This window comes from Amblyomma mixtum, chromosome 3 (assembly GCF_055824585.1).
Source record: "Amblyomma mixtum isolate Tamu chromosome 3, ASM5582458v1, whole genome shotgun sequence".
Lineage (NCBI taxonomy): Eukaryota > Metazoa > Arthropoda > Arachnida > Ixodida > Ixodidae > Amblyomma > Amblyomma mixtum.
The window spans coordinates 124,730,595-124,743,280 of NC_143014.1; the positions used below are offsets into that span (position 1 = coordinate 124,730,595).

A 12,686-nucleotide genomic window follows, 5' to 3' on the forward strand; every position below is an offset into this window, starting at 1 on the left:
TACAATACGAGTTTAGTTTCTCATTGCTAATCGATGTTCCACCGCAAACTCGGGAGGAACGGCTCGCAGTGCTGTTCGCATTTCATTCTTTCCTGACAACACCGAGACGACGAGCTCTACTTGTGTTAGCCCCAAGTTCTCGCAACGTAGCTGGTTTACTTGCGGAGCCTCGCTGGGGACTATTGGGCGCTACTGCCATCGGTGTCGCACCAGTGACAGTGCAACGTGTAAGGCGGGGGGAAAATGCGACGAAAGCGCCATCGATGTTGTAAATGTCACTGCAGCCAGCCATGTACAACTTTTATTGCTCGTCCGTAATCCGTACGTTGAATGACCTGACTCAAAGAGAATCAAACAAGAATCACAATTGGGGGATTTTGATAGTTAGTGTAACCACAAAGATGACCTAGGTCGAAGACTGTTAACGCCGCTGAAATCTTGAAAATGAGTATGTCGCCAATTAAAAGCGGTCACAGGGCTCATTTTCCGCAACTATATCCTGAGCTGTGTGGATGACCATCTCGAAGGCCTGTATTAGAAATGAAAATCGTACAAACCGCTGTTCTTGCTCAGGTTTAATGAGCAGAGTGCACTTGTGACAACGAAAATTTATCTGACCGTTCCTGTGGAGTCGCTTTCTACCATTTACTTGGCAATGCGACGTTTTCTGGGCTCTGTGTTCTGGTAAAGTTCGCAGATTCTTTTTCGTTATTTCGAAGAACAGACTCAGACAATCATTAGATGTTCCCCCTGTCCTCCCTTCTGTACGCTAATATCCATATTCAAAGACGGGTCCCTTTCCAAAACGTACATGGAGTCTGAGTCATTACTCTCGTCGTCATCTGTTCAGCAGTTCACGCTCGAAGAGGACGACAAAGGTGCTCTTTGAAGCACTACTTAAACAGAGTGAGCGAAGGCGGAAAGGTATATCCGCCGGCTAAAGTGTCAATAAAAGGCAGTCTTCGTCTGGGCAATCGCTGTTATACACTCGTGAGGATTATGCAGACTGCTTCACTACGAAAGACGTTTTTAAAAATGGCAGTTTCGAGTTAGAAGACCGCTTTCTTCAGGAAAGCGCTGTCAGCGGTGGCGTGCACCTATATACAGCAGGCAAGTTAACTAGCATTAAATAGTTAATCTTTGAACTACTAAATTTAGACTCTGCATTTATCGAGAGGTCTGCATCCAACCGTGAGTAAAGTGGCATTCACACGATCGAGAATTCATCATCAGCTGCAATAAAACTGCAGCTGATGATCATCTGCAATAAAGCGAACAATAAAAACAATCCTAATTAGGGAAGAAATTAACTAAACTTTTGCTAACTACTACAGTATGTGGAGTTTGAAGCCAGGGCAAAACGATGCCTCATTAGTTTTCATGGAGGAAGTAAAGAACTCAGGAGAGGCGGTTGGGTCACAGTTTTCCTAGCAAAAGCGCGTGACTTCCAGCACGTTTTTTGGGGTGCAGCTCGGGTGTAGCGAGGGTGTGGCGTCTACGTGAGTATAGGTGTGCCGACGGGCGGGGGAAGCGCGAGCCCTTATGTCATGATGCAGCGGTGGCGCCGCCGGTGAAATCTCGGTTCGCGGCCGCTTCCTCCGGCCTTTGCTATGCATGTGTGAAGCCGATTAACTTCACTGTTACTATCGATATTACTGCGATGTATGCGATATATATTGAGAGTAAACTGCATAAGGAAAAAAGAGAGAGAGGTGTGCATATTATAGTGCCAGGGATGCAGAGTTTGGACTATCGGAGTTGTTCAGCTCGGCCGTAGGTACAGCATGTTTTCCCCTGACTGCTGTGTTCTGTAAGGCTCTGCCCTGTGTAAAAGTTCAACCGTCATATTATGGCAGTCTTTTGTACAGTTTCCTTCTGAAAATGACAACCGCATCACGTAACCGTAATCCACGTATTTCAACGAAATACATGCTTAGTGCATTTACACGATGAACAGGGATCTAGCAAATTGGAAATGATCGATAGAATATTAGCTTATATTTAAATTCGATACTGAAGCGAATGAGTAAACGAACAAAGTAAAGTAACTCATGAACATAGGAGCGTTTATCAGCACTTGTTTATCAGTTAAGCGCACGTCTCAGCGCTACGTTTCCTCACACTTTAATCACGCGCTGTTTTTACTTTTATTTTTCAAGGAGGGGGGCCTTAGCTATGAATGAAATGAAGGCTTGCGATAGACTGAAGTTTGCTGACACGATTTGTTAGCTGGTCTGATATGCTGCTCACATCCCATCTCATATGGCACATTTGAGCCACGGGCAGTGATTTCCCTACACTCCATCCTCCATCCCCGCCCTTGCCTTCCTGAATTAAGCCACCCGCTTATTTCGCAACCAATTTCTTTTTTTTTTGCACTTTCTCACGAGTGTTAGAGTACGATTAAACGTTACGCGACACATCAACGACACAAATAAAAATAAAAATGACTGCCGCTTCTCCTCTACCTCCAACACTCCCCCTCTCCCCTAATTTCATTTCCTTGGGAAACCCCTCGCCGCGGCAAATAGCTAAGTGGTCAGGCAAACTCGCCTATATACGCTTTGTCACACTAGTCGAGCGAGCGAACGTGCAAGCAGTCGCGAAGGTGTCCATTTGAAGCAGCAGGTGAGAATAGCAGGCTTCCCATTTTCGCGCAGGCTGGCACATGGCCGCGGCCACAACTAGAACGGTAGCGCCGGTCTCAAAAAACGCTCGCATTCCCCATAGCGTCTGTGCTGCATAGCATGCCACGTAGAAAATGATTTTGGTAGACTAAAAGCATTGCCTTCAATGACAAATGTGTTGTCCCGTACGTTCGGTGAACTACTGCTCGGAGTTGCATTCAAGGCGACGTCCAGTACATACAGTTTTGCGCATATCTTCATCGTGAAGACTTCAAAAAGTTTTGTCGCCTCAAAACAGAGCTTGCGCATTATGCTAACTTTTGACTCGTAGCAAGTTTTACAACGGTACTTACTTGATATAGCCGCGAACGATGGAACTCCGTAGTCGTCTGCGCCGAGATCGACGAACTGAAACGCGCGCCAGCGGCGGGTTGCCGCAAAGGGCGACCGTAGCGCCATCAAATGACCTGCGCAGCTTGTAATGCTGACCTCGGCGCCCTTTGCGTTGAGACGCTTTTCTAGGCATACAACAGATGGCGTCACAAACGCCCTTTGAAGAAAAACCAGAGTTGGCTTTTGGTTCGTCGATTTTGAGAGAGACGATTACGTGTTTGCATCATGCGCGGCTGATTCAAATTCTTCAATATTCAATAGAATATCCAAATTCTGTGCGCAGTTTCTGCGTTAAAGAGCCAGCGGTTGAGGCGAGAAAATTTTGTAAAGTCTCACAATACTGTACTTAGCCACATGACGGACAACTCGCATTTTCTAAACAATTTTGGACACCATAGCACCAAAGCAATGGAAATTTAAGCCTCTTACTCACCAGTTTTAAGCTGACTGTAAGTAGGGACCCTACTGTAAGGTTCTTTTTTTGTTTTTACGATAAAGCACCTGGTCTGTTGCGAAGTGCACTGCGCTAGAGCGCTGATGGAAACAGACGAAGATAAAGTAGCGGTTGTCTCTTACTTTTAACGTTTCATTGCCAAATAGTGAATATCTTCTACAGCGATATAGTTAACACAGAAACAGAAAGTTACATTGTAAGCCATAATTGAGGTGAGCGAAAAGCCAAATGCAACCGCGGCGAGTAGCAGCATCGCAGACGATCCGTACCCGAGCGCCGGGTGGAAAGCAGCGGCGCTAGATTTGTTATCACGAAGCGGTGGCGCGCGGAACTACGCTTTATCCCATACCGTTTGGCACACCTACTCTGCCTACTCATCTAGCCACCGTAGCGAGGGCCTCTCCTCAGTTTTCCTTCTTGCATCTCAGTTTTTGCCCCGAAGAAAAAAAATCCATAAAGCTCTGCGGCGCAAAGGAGGTCCAGCGCTTTTTTAAGAACGAAACCGAAACTGAGCGCGTGAGGCGCGCAGAAATCTTGATGTAAATGCCATGTCGTTGACGGCTTCTCTTGCCTACGGTGCCCTATTTGAAGTTCCAGCTGCCTACGCTACTGTAGTGTTCTGGCGAAAGGAAAAGGGCAGTCATCGCTAACTGCGTGGTCGTTATTTATGAGAGCACCGAAACGGAAGAAAGTGCATGTCGGAGTATTCTAGAGCAGGCAGTTCGAATTTGGCGCCTTAGCCATTGCCACACGTCATCAGTGGCGGTGCGCTTTAATCGAGTTTCCTGCGCGCTTGGACATTATATAACAGGCTCTAGAACTTCTAAACTGAAAATTTTCCTCCAGAGTTAACAACAGGTAGATTTAATTGTTCATTTATTTTTGTTTTATTTTTTCTTTATTTCAAGATACCCCTAAAGGCCCTCTTTACGAGGGTATTACATAGGGGGTGGTAAAAATTAGAACTTGAATATATAGAAGGAACATCTAACATGCGTAACAGGGCAATAAAAGAAGCAAGAAAAGAGCAATAACTGGTAGTCAGCAAAAATCGAAATTTGGAGGAACAAGACGCAAAATAAATAAAAAGCAAAAAAAGAAAAAACACAAAGATTACAACCTTTTTGTTATTCAGCCGCAGCTAATCAGTCGCATTTAAATGTATGTGGACTTGGTCAAGATGACTGCCGACAACAGTACTCTAGTCGGGTCCTTGCAGAGTGCACTGTTGTCTTTTAAAGCGAAGCAAAGTTAGGAGAAGCACCCTGTACACTCAATAAAAAAACAACAAAAAAGTGAAGTACTTCAGGGCACAGGACGTTCCAAAATTTTATTTGAATGTAATATGCTTCCATTTCTGTCGCTTCAAAAGTTTTTGCCAAGGAGGCAAAATGTTCCGACTACCTATAGTAACCCCCAGCACTATGTCCTTGAATACAACAGTAGATACCAGTTGTAGAATCAGGGATTGCTTTCGTAATAGACCGCCTCGTCTGGGAATGAACCAATCCATACCTGCAGTTTTAAGAGGTAAAGATTACTGGCATAATAAATGGAAGTGTGAAAAAGAAGAGTTTTATTTCTGTCAGTTGGTGCGTTTATTATGTACCCTTGGAGAGACCGAGCCACTGTGTAGGATCTTGCAGCATGTTGAGGCGTAGCCAGCATCAAGAGAGCGGGGCAACTTCTTTGTCCGCAGGCGTAGCGTGGTGTCGGTGCATGGTGGTAGCAGAACCCGTCACAGTTGGCACACTACAAGTTTAGGACCACACGAAACAAGTTTGTGACAATGATGAAAGCTCAAAAAGGGAATTTCACAGGGATTGGATAGAATGGGTCAATGGAAACTCGAAGACTCTTGAAAATTGTGGAAAAGTTTTGAGAAGCCCACAATTATATTACGCACTTTCTAAATCAGTGGACGGAAATAGTTGAAACTTTGAATAATTCCTCAGCTTCTACAGAACATATCTAGCTATGATGCTACTGAACTTAAATTCTAATATGCCGAGCATGCCTAATATTTTGCTGTGTTTAAAATGAACTCGGAGAAACAGAACCTATATTTTAAAAAAATGCCCAAGAAAAAAGTAACAGGTCTTGATGGTTATTTGAAGAGATTTTTTAAACTTTTGGTGTGATTTTGTGCTGTTTTTAATCATTCTTTTATTGCTTCTAAATATCTTCACATTCTTATGACAACAAAGGTTACACCAGTATACAAGGATGGTGACCGTAGTAATTCCAACAGTTACAGGCAAATTTCTCTTATTAGCATACTTAATAACATTCTAAATAGAATTCTTGGGCAGAGATTTAAAAAGTTTATTGAGAACTATGGTATCCTCTGAGAATAAAAACATGGATTTAGGCCGAATCATTCAACTTCCACTGCAGTGGTATCATTACTCATATAAATAATGCAGTATAACATGACATGATAGCAATAGTGATATTTTTTTATTTAAAGAAGGCATTGTCATTTTATTATCAAAGCAAAATTAAAACACTACAGCTTTGGGTATAACATTTCTCACCTCCTTGCTAGTCATGTTATGCTAGTGAGTGAGTGAGTAGAAACTTTATTGATTGCTAAGATTTAGCCTGCGGTGGAGGTCTTCTTCAAGTCTTCTCTTCAAGTCTTGAGGTTGCCTCCTTAGCCTTGGGTGGTCCCCTAGTCCAGGGCTCCACTGAGTCTGGCCACCTCGCTTGCGTGTGCTATGAGTGCCCTTTGGGCCTCTAGCTCGCAGCTGGTGAGCCGGCTCTCCCATTGCTCCGCACTTGGTGTGTCGTGTTTGTGGAACGATATGTTTCTGTCGCATTCCCATGTTATGTGGTATAGTGTTGGCCTCGCTTCGCACCAAGGGCATGTGGCGCGGTATTGTGTCGGGAACATCTTGCTTAGTATATATAAGTTGGGGAAGGAGCCTGTCTGTAGCTTCCGCCATTTTGCGGCTTCTTCCTTGCTTAGCTCTTTGTGTGGTGGGGGGTATTTGTATCTTAGCCCCCTGTATAAACTTAGTGTTTCAGAGTACCCTGCCCCTAGGCTAGTCCAGAGCTCCTCCGGGGCTTGTGACCCCCCAGCTCGGATAGTAAGCCCTCGAGCTAGTTCGTCCGCCCTTTCGTTGCCCCAGACCCCCGCGTGGCCTGGTATCCAAATTATGTTATGTTTCTCTCTCCTCCCCGAGGGTGTCCCCTCGCTGAGGATCCTGAGTGTCGTTTTGCCTACCCTTCCTTTTGTGTAGTTTCGACACGCTTCTTGTGAGTCTGTTAAGATATTCAAGGGTCTCCCCTTTCTATCCCCCTCCCTCATTGCTAGGGCTATCGCTATCTCCTCCACCTCTGCTACATTTGATGCCCTGGCCGTGAGGCTCGTTATGTGTTCTCCCTGGTGGTTGACGACTACCGCCACCATTTTATTTCCTCGTTCACCATAGTACGGGGAAGCGTCGGTGTATACCGTGCTGTCCCTGTGCCCTATTGTTTTTTCATAGTATTCTGCCCTGGCTCTCCTCCTGCTGGCATGGAGGTTTGGGTCCATGTTGCGGGGGATGGGTTGTACGCTTATGTTTCTTCTTAGTGCGTCTGGTATGTTTGCCCTGTTGTTGTGATGGTTCTCCGTCTCCCGACCCAACCTAGTCAGAAGTGCTCGTCCGGTTCTTGTGTCGCTGAGTCTTTGAAGTTGTGCCTTTATTTGGCATTCACTCAGCTCTTCAAAAGTGTTGTTTAGCCCTAGTTGCATTAGCTTCTCGTTGGATGTGTTCCTTGGTAGATGTAAGGCTATCTTGTACGCTTTGCGAAGGATAGCTTCTGCTTGCTCTCTTTCAGCTTTGATGGTTACGTGGTATGGTAGTGAGTATGTTATTCGACTGACTATCAGGCTGTTCACCAGTCTGATTGTGTCTTCTTCCTTCATGCCATGCCTTTTGCTGGCTACTCTATTTATCATTCGGCCTACTTGCTCCGCCGCTTTGCGTAGTAGGCTGAGTGTGTGGCTGCATTTCCTGCTACCTTGCAGCCACATACCGAGTATTCTTATCATTCTTTGTTCCGGTATGTTCTGCCCTTCTAGTTTCACCTCGAGGTTAGCCTCTGTAGGGTGCCTTCCTACTCTGAGAAGTTCGGACTTTTCGGTGGAACACCTTAGTCCCCTCTTCTTCATGTATCCTTCAATGCAGGTGGCTGCCGCTTGTAGACTTTCTTCTTTGCTTCCTAGCGAGCCTTCGCTGGTCCATATGGTGATGTCATCCGCATACATTGCGTGTCTGATTCCTTGTATCTGGCTGAGCTCTTTGGCTAGGGTGATCATTGATATGTTGAAGAGCACTGGTGATATCACTGAGCCTTGTGGAGTTCCCCTGCATGGTGTTTGAAAGACCTCGCTTCGTAGGTCTCCCAAACCCACCATTGCAGTTCTGTTTGTGAGGAAGCTTCTCACGTAGTCGTGTGTTTTGTTTCCGCAGTTGGTGGCGTTGATGCCTTCCATAATTGCTGCGTGGGATACGTTGTCGAAGGCCCCTTTGATGTCCACGGCCATGACTACGTTTTCCCCTTTGCTTGGCATTGTTTCTAGTACTTCTTCTTTGAGCTGAAGCAGCACGTCTTGGGTCGATAGATGTTCCCTGAAGCCGAACATGGTGTTGGGGTACCATCCTCCGTCTTCTAGGTGTCTTTGTATTCTTTTAGTGATGATTCTTTCGAAAAGCTTGCCCAGACACGATGTTAGCGAGATAGGTCTGAGATTTTCTATCTGCAGTTTTTTGCCTGGTTTGGGTATCATAACGACTTCCGCGTGTTTCCACTCTTTCGGAACCGTTCCCTCTTCCCAGAGTTTGTTTAAGTATTTTGTGAGCTGTTCTACCGCTTCATCGCTGAGATTTCTTATCAACGAGTTCTGGATCTTGTCCGCCCCCGCTGCCGTGTTCTTTGTCGTCGCCCTTATGGCTTGAATAACTTCTTCTCTTGTTATCGGTTTGTCCATGTCCTGGTTTTCTTTCCCTTGGTATTCTCCTTGGTAGGCTTTCACCTGTTCTTTTCCATAGCATTTCTCTTTTACTGCTTGGATTAGCTGCTCCTCCGTCCCTTCGTATTGGTGGATCAGTCTTTGTATCGATTTGTTACTTTCTGCTTGGTTCTTCGATGGGTCCATGAGCTTTCTTAGTATTTGCCACGTTCTGGCCGTGCCTAGGGTGCCATTCAGTGTTGTGCTGAATTGTTGCCATCCCTGTCTAGCCAGTTGTGTTGCGTATTCTTCCGCTCGCTTGGTGATTTCTGCTATCTTCTTTTTTAGTTTCCTGTTAAGCTTCTGTTTCTTCCAGCGTTTGGTTAGGCTTTTCCTTGCCTCCCATAGGCCGAGGAGTTGTTTGTCTACCTCTGGTGCCTGTTCTGTGCGGTTAACTTCTTTGGTATATGTATCTCTTATTTGTTTAAGTTGTTGGCTCCATTCTTCTAAAGACGTGATGTCGCCTTTGATGCTTTTGCAGTGGGTGCGGAAAGCGTCCCAGTCTGTCAGTCTTGCCTTGCCTATTTTCCTTCTGATGCTTTCGGCTTCAATGGCCACTCTGATTATAAAGTGGTCGCTGCCTAGGTTCTCTTGTGTGTTTTCCCACTCTGCTTGTTTAGCTCCTCTGACAAAGGTTAGGTCGGGACACGTGTCTACGCTTACGCTGTTTCCTTGCCTTGTGGGTTGGCTCTCATCCGTAAGTAGCTCGCAGCCTGTGTTTTCTGCTGCTGTACATATGCTCCGCCCTTTTATGTCCTCTTTTTTGCTGCCCCATTGCGGGCTTTTCGCGTTGAAGTCTCCTGCTATAACTAGGGTGTTCTGCCCTGCAAGTTTCTTTGCCTCCGCGAAAAGCTTGGTGAAGTCTCCCCTGTTTTTAGGTGGGCTATATATGTTTATAACAAAGGTGCTTTTTGCTTTCCTTTTCCTTTTGGGAATTATTTCAGTTATCACGTGTTCTAGGTGTGTGTCTGCTATTTCCCCATGATTTATTGCTGTTATTTTGTCGCTAATGAGTGTTGCTGTTTTCCCTTTCTCCTGGCATGAGTAGCCTCTTAGGGTTGGGGTACAGTTTGTTTCTTGTAATAAGATTAGGTCTGGTGGGGTTCCCCTAGTGCTAATGAATTGCTGCAGGAGCCCCTGCTTGCGCCTGTAGCCCCTGCAGTTCCATTGCCAAATCTCTAGTTGTTGTCCTCCTGCCATGTTGCTGTGTTGCAGCTACTATTGTTCCCTTGGGTTTCTGTACCGAACCTCCGCTCATTAAAGAGGCGGTCTCTGTCGTCGTTTAGTGTTCTCTGTGTTGTTTGATTTTTAACGTAATTACGGAAGCTCTGGTCTTGCAAAGCTATCTTCTGGCTTAGTTGTTGCATTTGTTGCTGCATTTGTTGTTGCATTTGCAGCATGAGTGTTTTTAGGTCTTCCCCTGCCGTGTTGGTCCCCCCCATGTTTTGTGGGTTCTCTATAGTTTGTGGTGGTGGTGTTGGCGTTCTCACTGGTGAAAAACCTGTTCTCCGTATCTCCTGTAGTTCTGCGATTAAGTCGCTGATCTGCTTTCTTAGCTGCCTATTCTCCTTTCTTATGTTGTTGATTTCTGCTCTTAGGCTTTCGTTTTCTGCCTTGGTGTCTGTTGTGTTGTTTTCCTCGTGCGGAGCAAAAAGTATTTTGGGAGAGCCGCCTCCCCAGCTTACCTTAACTCCGCCGCTTTTCTTCTGCTGCGTTTGCTGCTGGCTGGCCGTGGTCTGGCTCGCCTCGCCTCGTCCCCGGCTCTGGCTCCGGTCCCGGCTGCGGCTGTTGCTGCGTCCCCTGGACTCGCTTCGGTAGTCAGGTTGTTTCTCCTGGTCCTCGTTCCGGAACCAGCGTGGTCGTCGTCCTCCATTCCTGCCTTGGCTGCGGCCGCGTTGCTGCTGACCCCAGGCTCGTAGCTCTCCGAATGATTTTAGTCGCTGTGTGCATTCCCTTGCTCCTGTGACGTGGGAGCCCTTGCACACGAGGCACTTCGGTACGCATTGGTGTTGCGTCTCCGGATTTGCTTGGCCGCATTGCCTGCACGCCTTGCTTTCCGGGTTTGGGCATACATCTGCTCGATGCCCTTGCTGGTAGCAGTTGTAGCATATCTGCCTCGTTGGTCTGTATGGGTGGCACCACATCTCTCCCCCGTAGAGCAGGACTTGCTTGGGAAGGATTGGGCCACTGAAGGTAATGACTGCTGTGCTGGATCTCCCTAGCATTCGTGCCGCCAAAATCTTCACTCCGTGCGTTCTTGTCCTTAGGTTGGCCTTTAATTCTTCTTCTGGGGTTCCCGGGTCTACCCCATGGATGACTCCCCGTAGCGTTCCCTCCGGCGCCGCCACGTGTGCCGTGACTTGGTAACTTCTTCCACCAAAGTTGAGCTGCGCTATGTTTCTGACTTGTTTGGCTGTCTCTTCCTTATTCGTGCTGACGATTATGATATTTGAGCCGTTGCGCAGTCGGATTATAAGGTCTTCTGCCTTGCTTCCATGCCCGGTGGCTGCAACCACCGCTCGCGCCACTTGGTGTGTTTGCAGCTCTCGCACTGCTAGTCCCTTTGGCCTCAGGATCACCTTTAAATCTTCTTTCGGTAGGGGAGGGAGTCTCCTCTTCGGCGCTCCTTCCCTCTCGCCTTGCTTGGTTGTGCTTTGTTTGTCGCCTGTGCTTTTCCCTCCGCTTGAGGGGCTCGGATCCCCCGTCACGTGGCCTGCCGTCGCTTCCTGGCTCTTCCGTATTTTCTTGTGCCGCCGTTGTGACATGGCTACTGTCCAGTCTGAGTCCGAATCGTATTTGCGACTCGCCTGCGCTGTTTTTGTTAGGGTGCTGCCTCCCGGGATTTGGGTGTTCACCGTCGGGCCCTGTACGTGGGATCCCCCGGCGGTGGCGTCTCGTTGGTCTTCCTCCATTCTTTCTTGGGTCTCCATAATTCGGTTTGCCAAAAATTCATGTCTGGCATGGATGTCTTGCGTCTGGGCCATCTTTCCGCTGCCTCCGTCGCCTGCCGAGGTCGAGGAGTCCGCGGAAGTCGCCGCCCGTGAAGCCTAGTCGCTAGGCCTAGCGTTGGCTTAGCTCATTCATCCACGTGGTTGATCTTCAAGACCGGATAAATCCAAAAAATATTGGGCCCACCGGTTTGAAAATGGTGTCCTCGTGGTCCGCTTCTCTTCCTGCGTCGCCTCCCACCAAAATTTTGGCAGTTCCGCTGAGTTGACCGGGCCAAAAAGCCCAAAAACTGCGGAGCGCATGTGGCGCACGTCCGCTCGTAGTGGTAGAGGAACGCACCTCCATGTTATGCTAATAAAATTTTCCTTCACCGCACTCTCTCTATACAGGAATTCCACAAGGATCCATACTTAGTCTGTGATAGGTGCCCGCATAGTACGGTGCGATGTCAGTGCATGTTAAAGAACCCCAGGTGGTCTACAATAATCTGGAGCTTTCCATTATTGCGTCCCTCGTAGCCTGTGTTGCTTCGAGATTTCAAACGCCATATACCATGCACCATTATATGTTAATAACGAACCATTAGTAGTTGACTATTAAAAAAAATTGATGACATGATGATGACACGTGATGACATGAAGGAATTAGAAGGAAAAGCAAATCAAGAAGTGATGAAGAAGAAAAACTGTATTCAGCAAATAAGCTTACTGTAAGTACAAAAAGCAAAAACAAATGCATGGTATTTAAATGACAAAGACACAACCAGTGTTCAAATAACAGTCCATAACTTGCTGATAGAATGCACGTTCCCATATAAATAAACAGGCATCACGTTGGGCAGCCATTTGCACTAGCACAACCTGACTGATGTGGCTTCCCAGAAAATGGTGTGTGGGTGTCATGCCCTTTGGCAGGTGAGGGAATATTTTGATATACTGGCATTATGTGCGCCCAATTTTGCATTTATTAGCCACCTACCATATTGTATCGAACCTTGGGGTGGGACATACAAAAATTATCTGGATCTCATCATGCAATTGCAAAAGATAGTGCTAAAAATAATAATAATCATCATCATCATCAGCCTGACTACACCCACTGCAGGGCAAAGGCCTCCCATGTCTCTCCAATTAACCCTGTCCTTTCTCAGTTGCCGCCACTGTATTCCCGCAAACTTCTTAATCTCATCCGCCCACCTAACTTTCTGCCGTCCCCTGCTACGTTTGCCTTCTCTTGGAATCCACTCCGTTACCCTTAAGGA

General features: G+C 46.8%; 1 long non-coding RNA gene across 4 annotated transcripts in view; it reads right to left on the reverse strand.

Annotated features, from left to right (window-relative positions):
- Positions 1-5,055: 5,055 nt before the first annotated feature.
- The window catches only part of LOC149351731 (uncharacterized), a 38,137-nt gene continuing 30,506 nt past the window's right edge, over positions 5,056-12,686 (reverse strand). For all 4 annotated transcript variants that reach the window (XR_016290644.1, XR_016290640.1, XR_016290641.1 and 1 more), the window contains one exon: positions 5,056-5,226. This is a non-coding gene — a long non-coding RNA (uncharacterized LOC149351731). The remainder of the gene's footprint in view (positions 5,227-12,686) is intronic.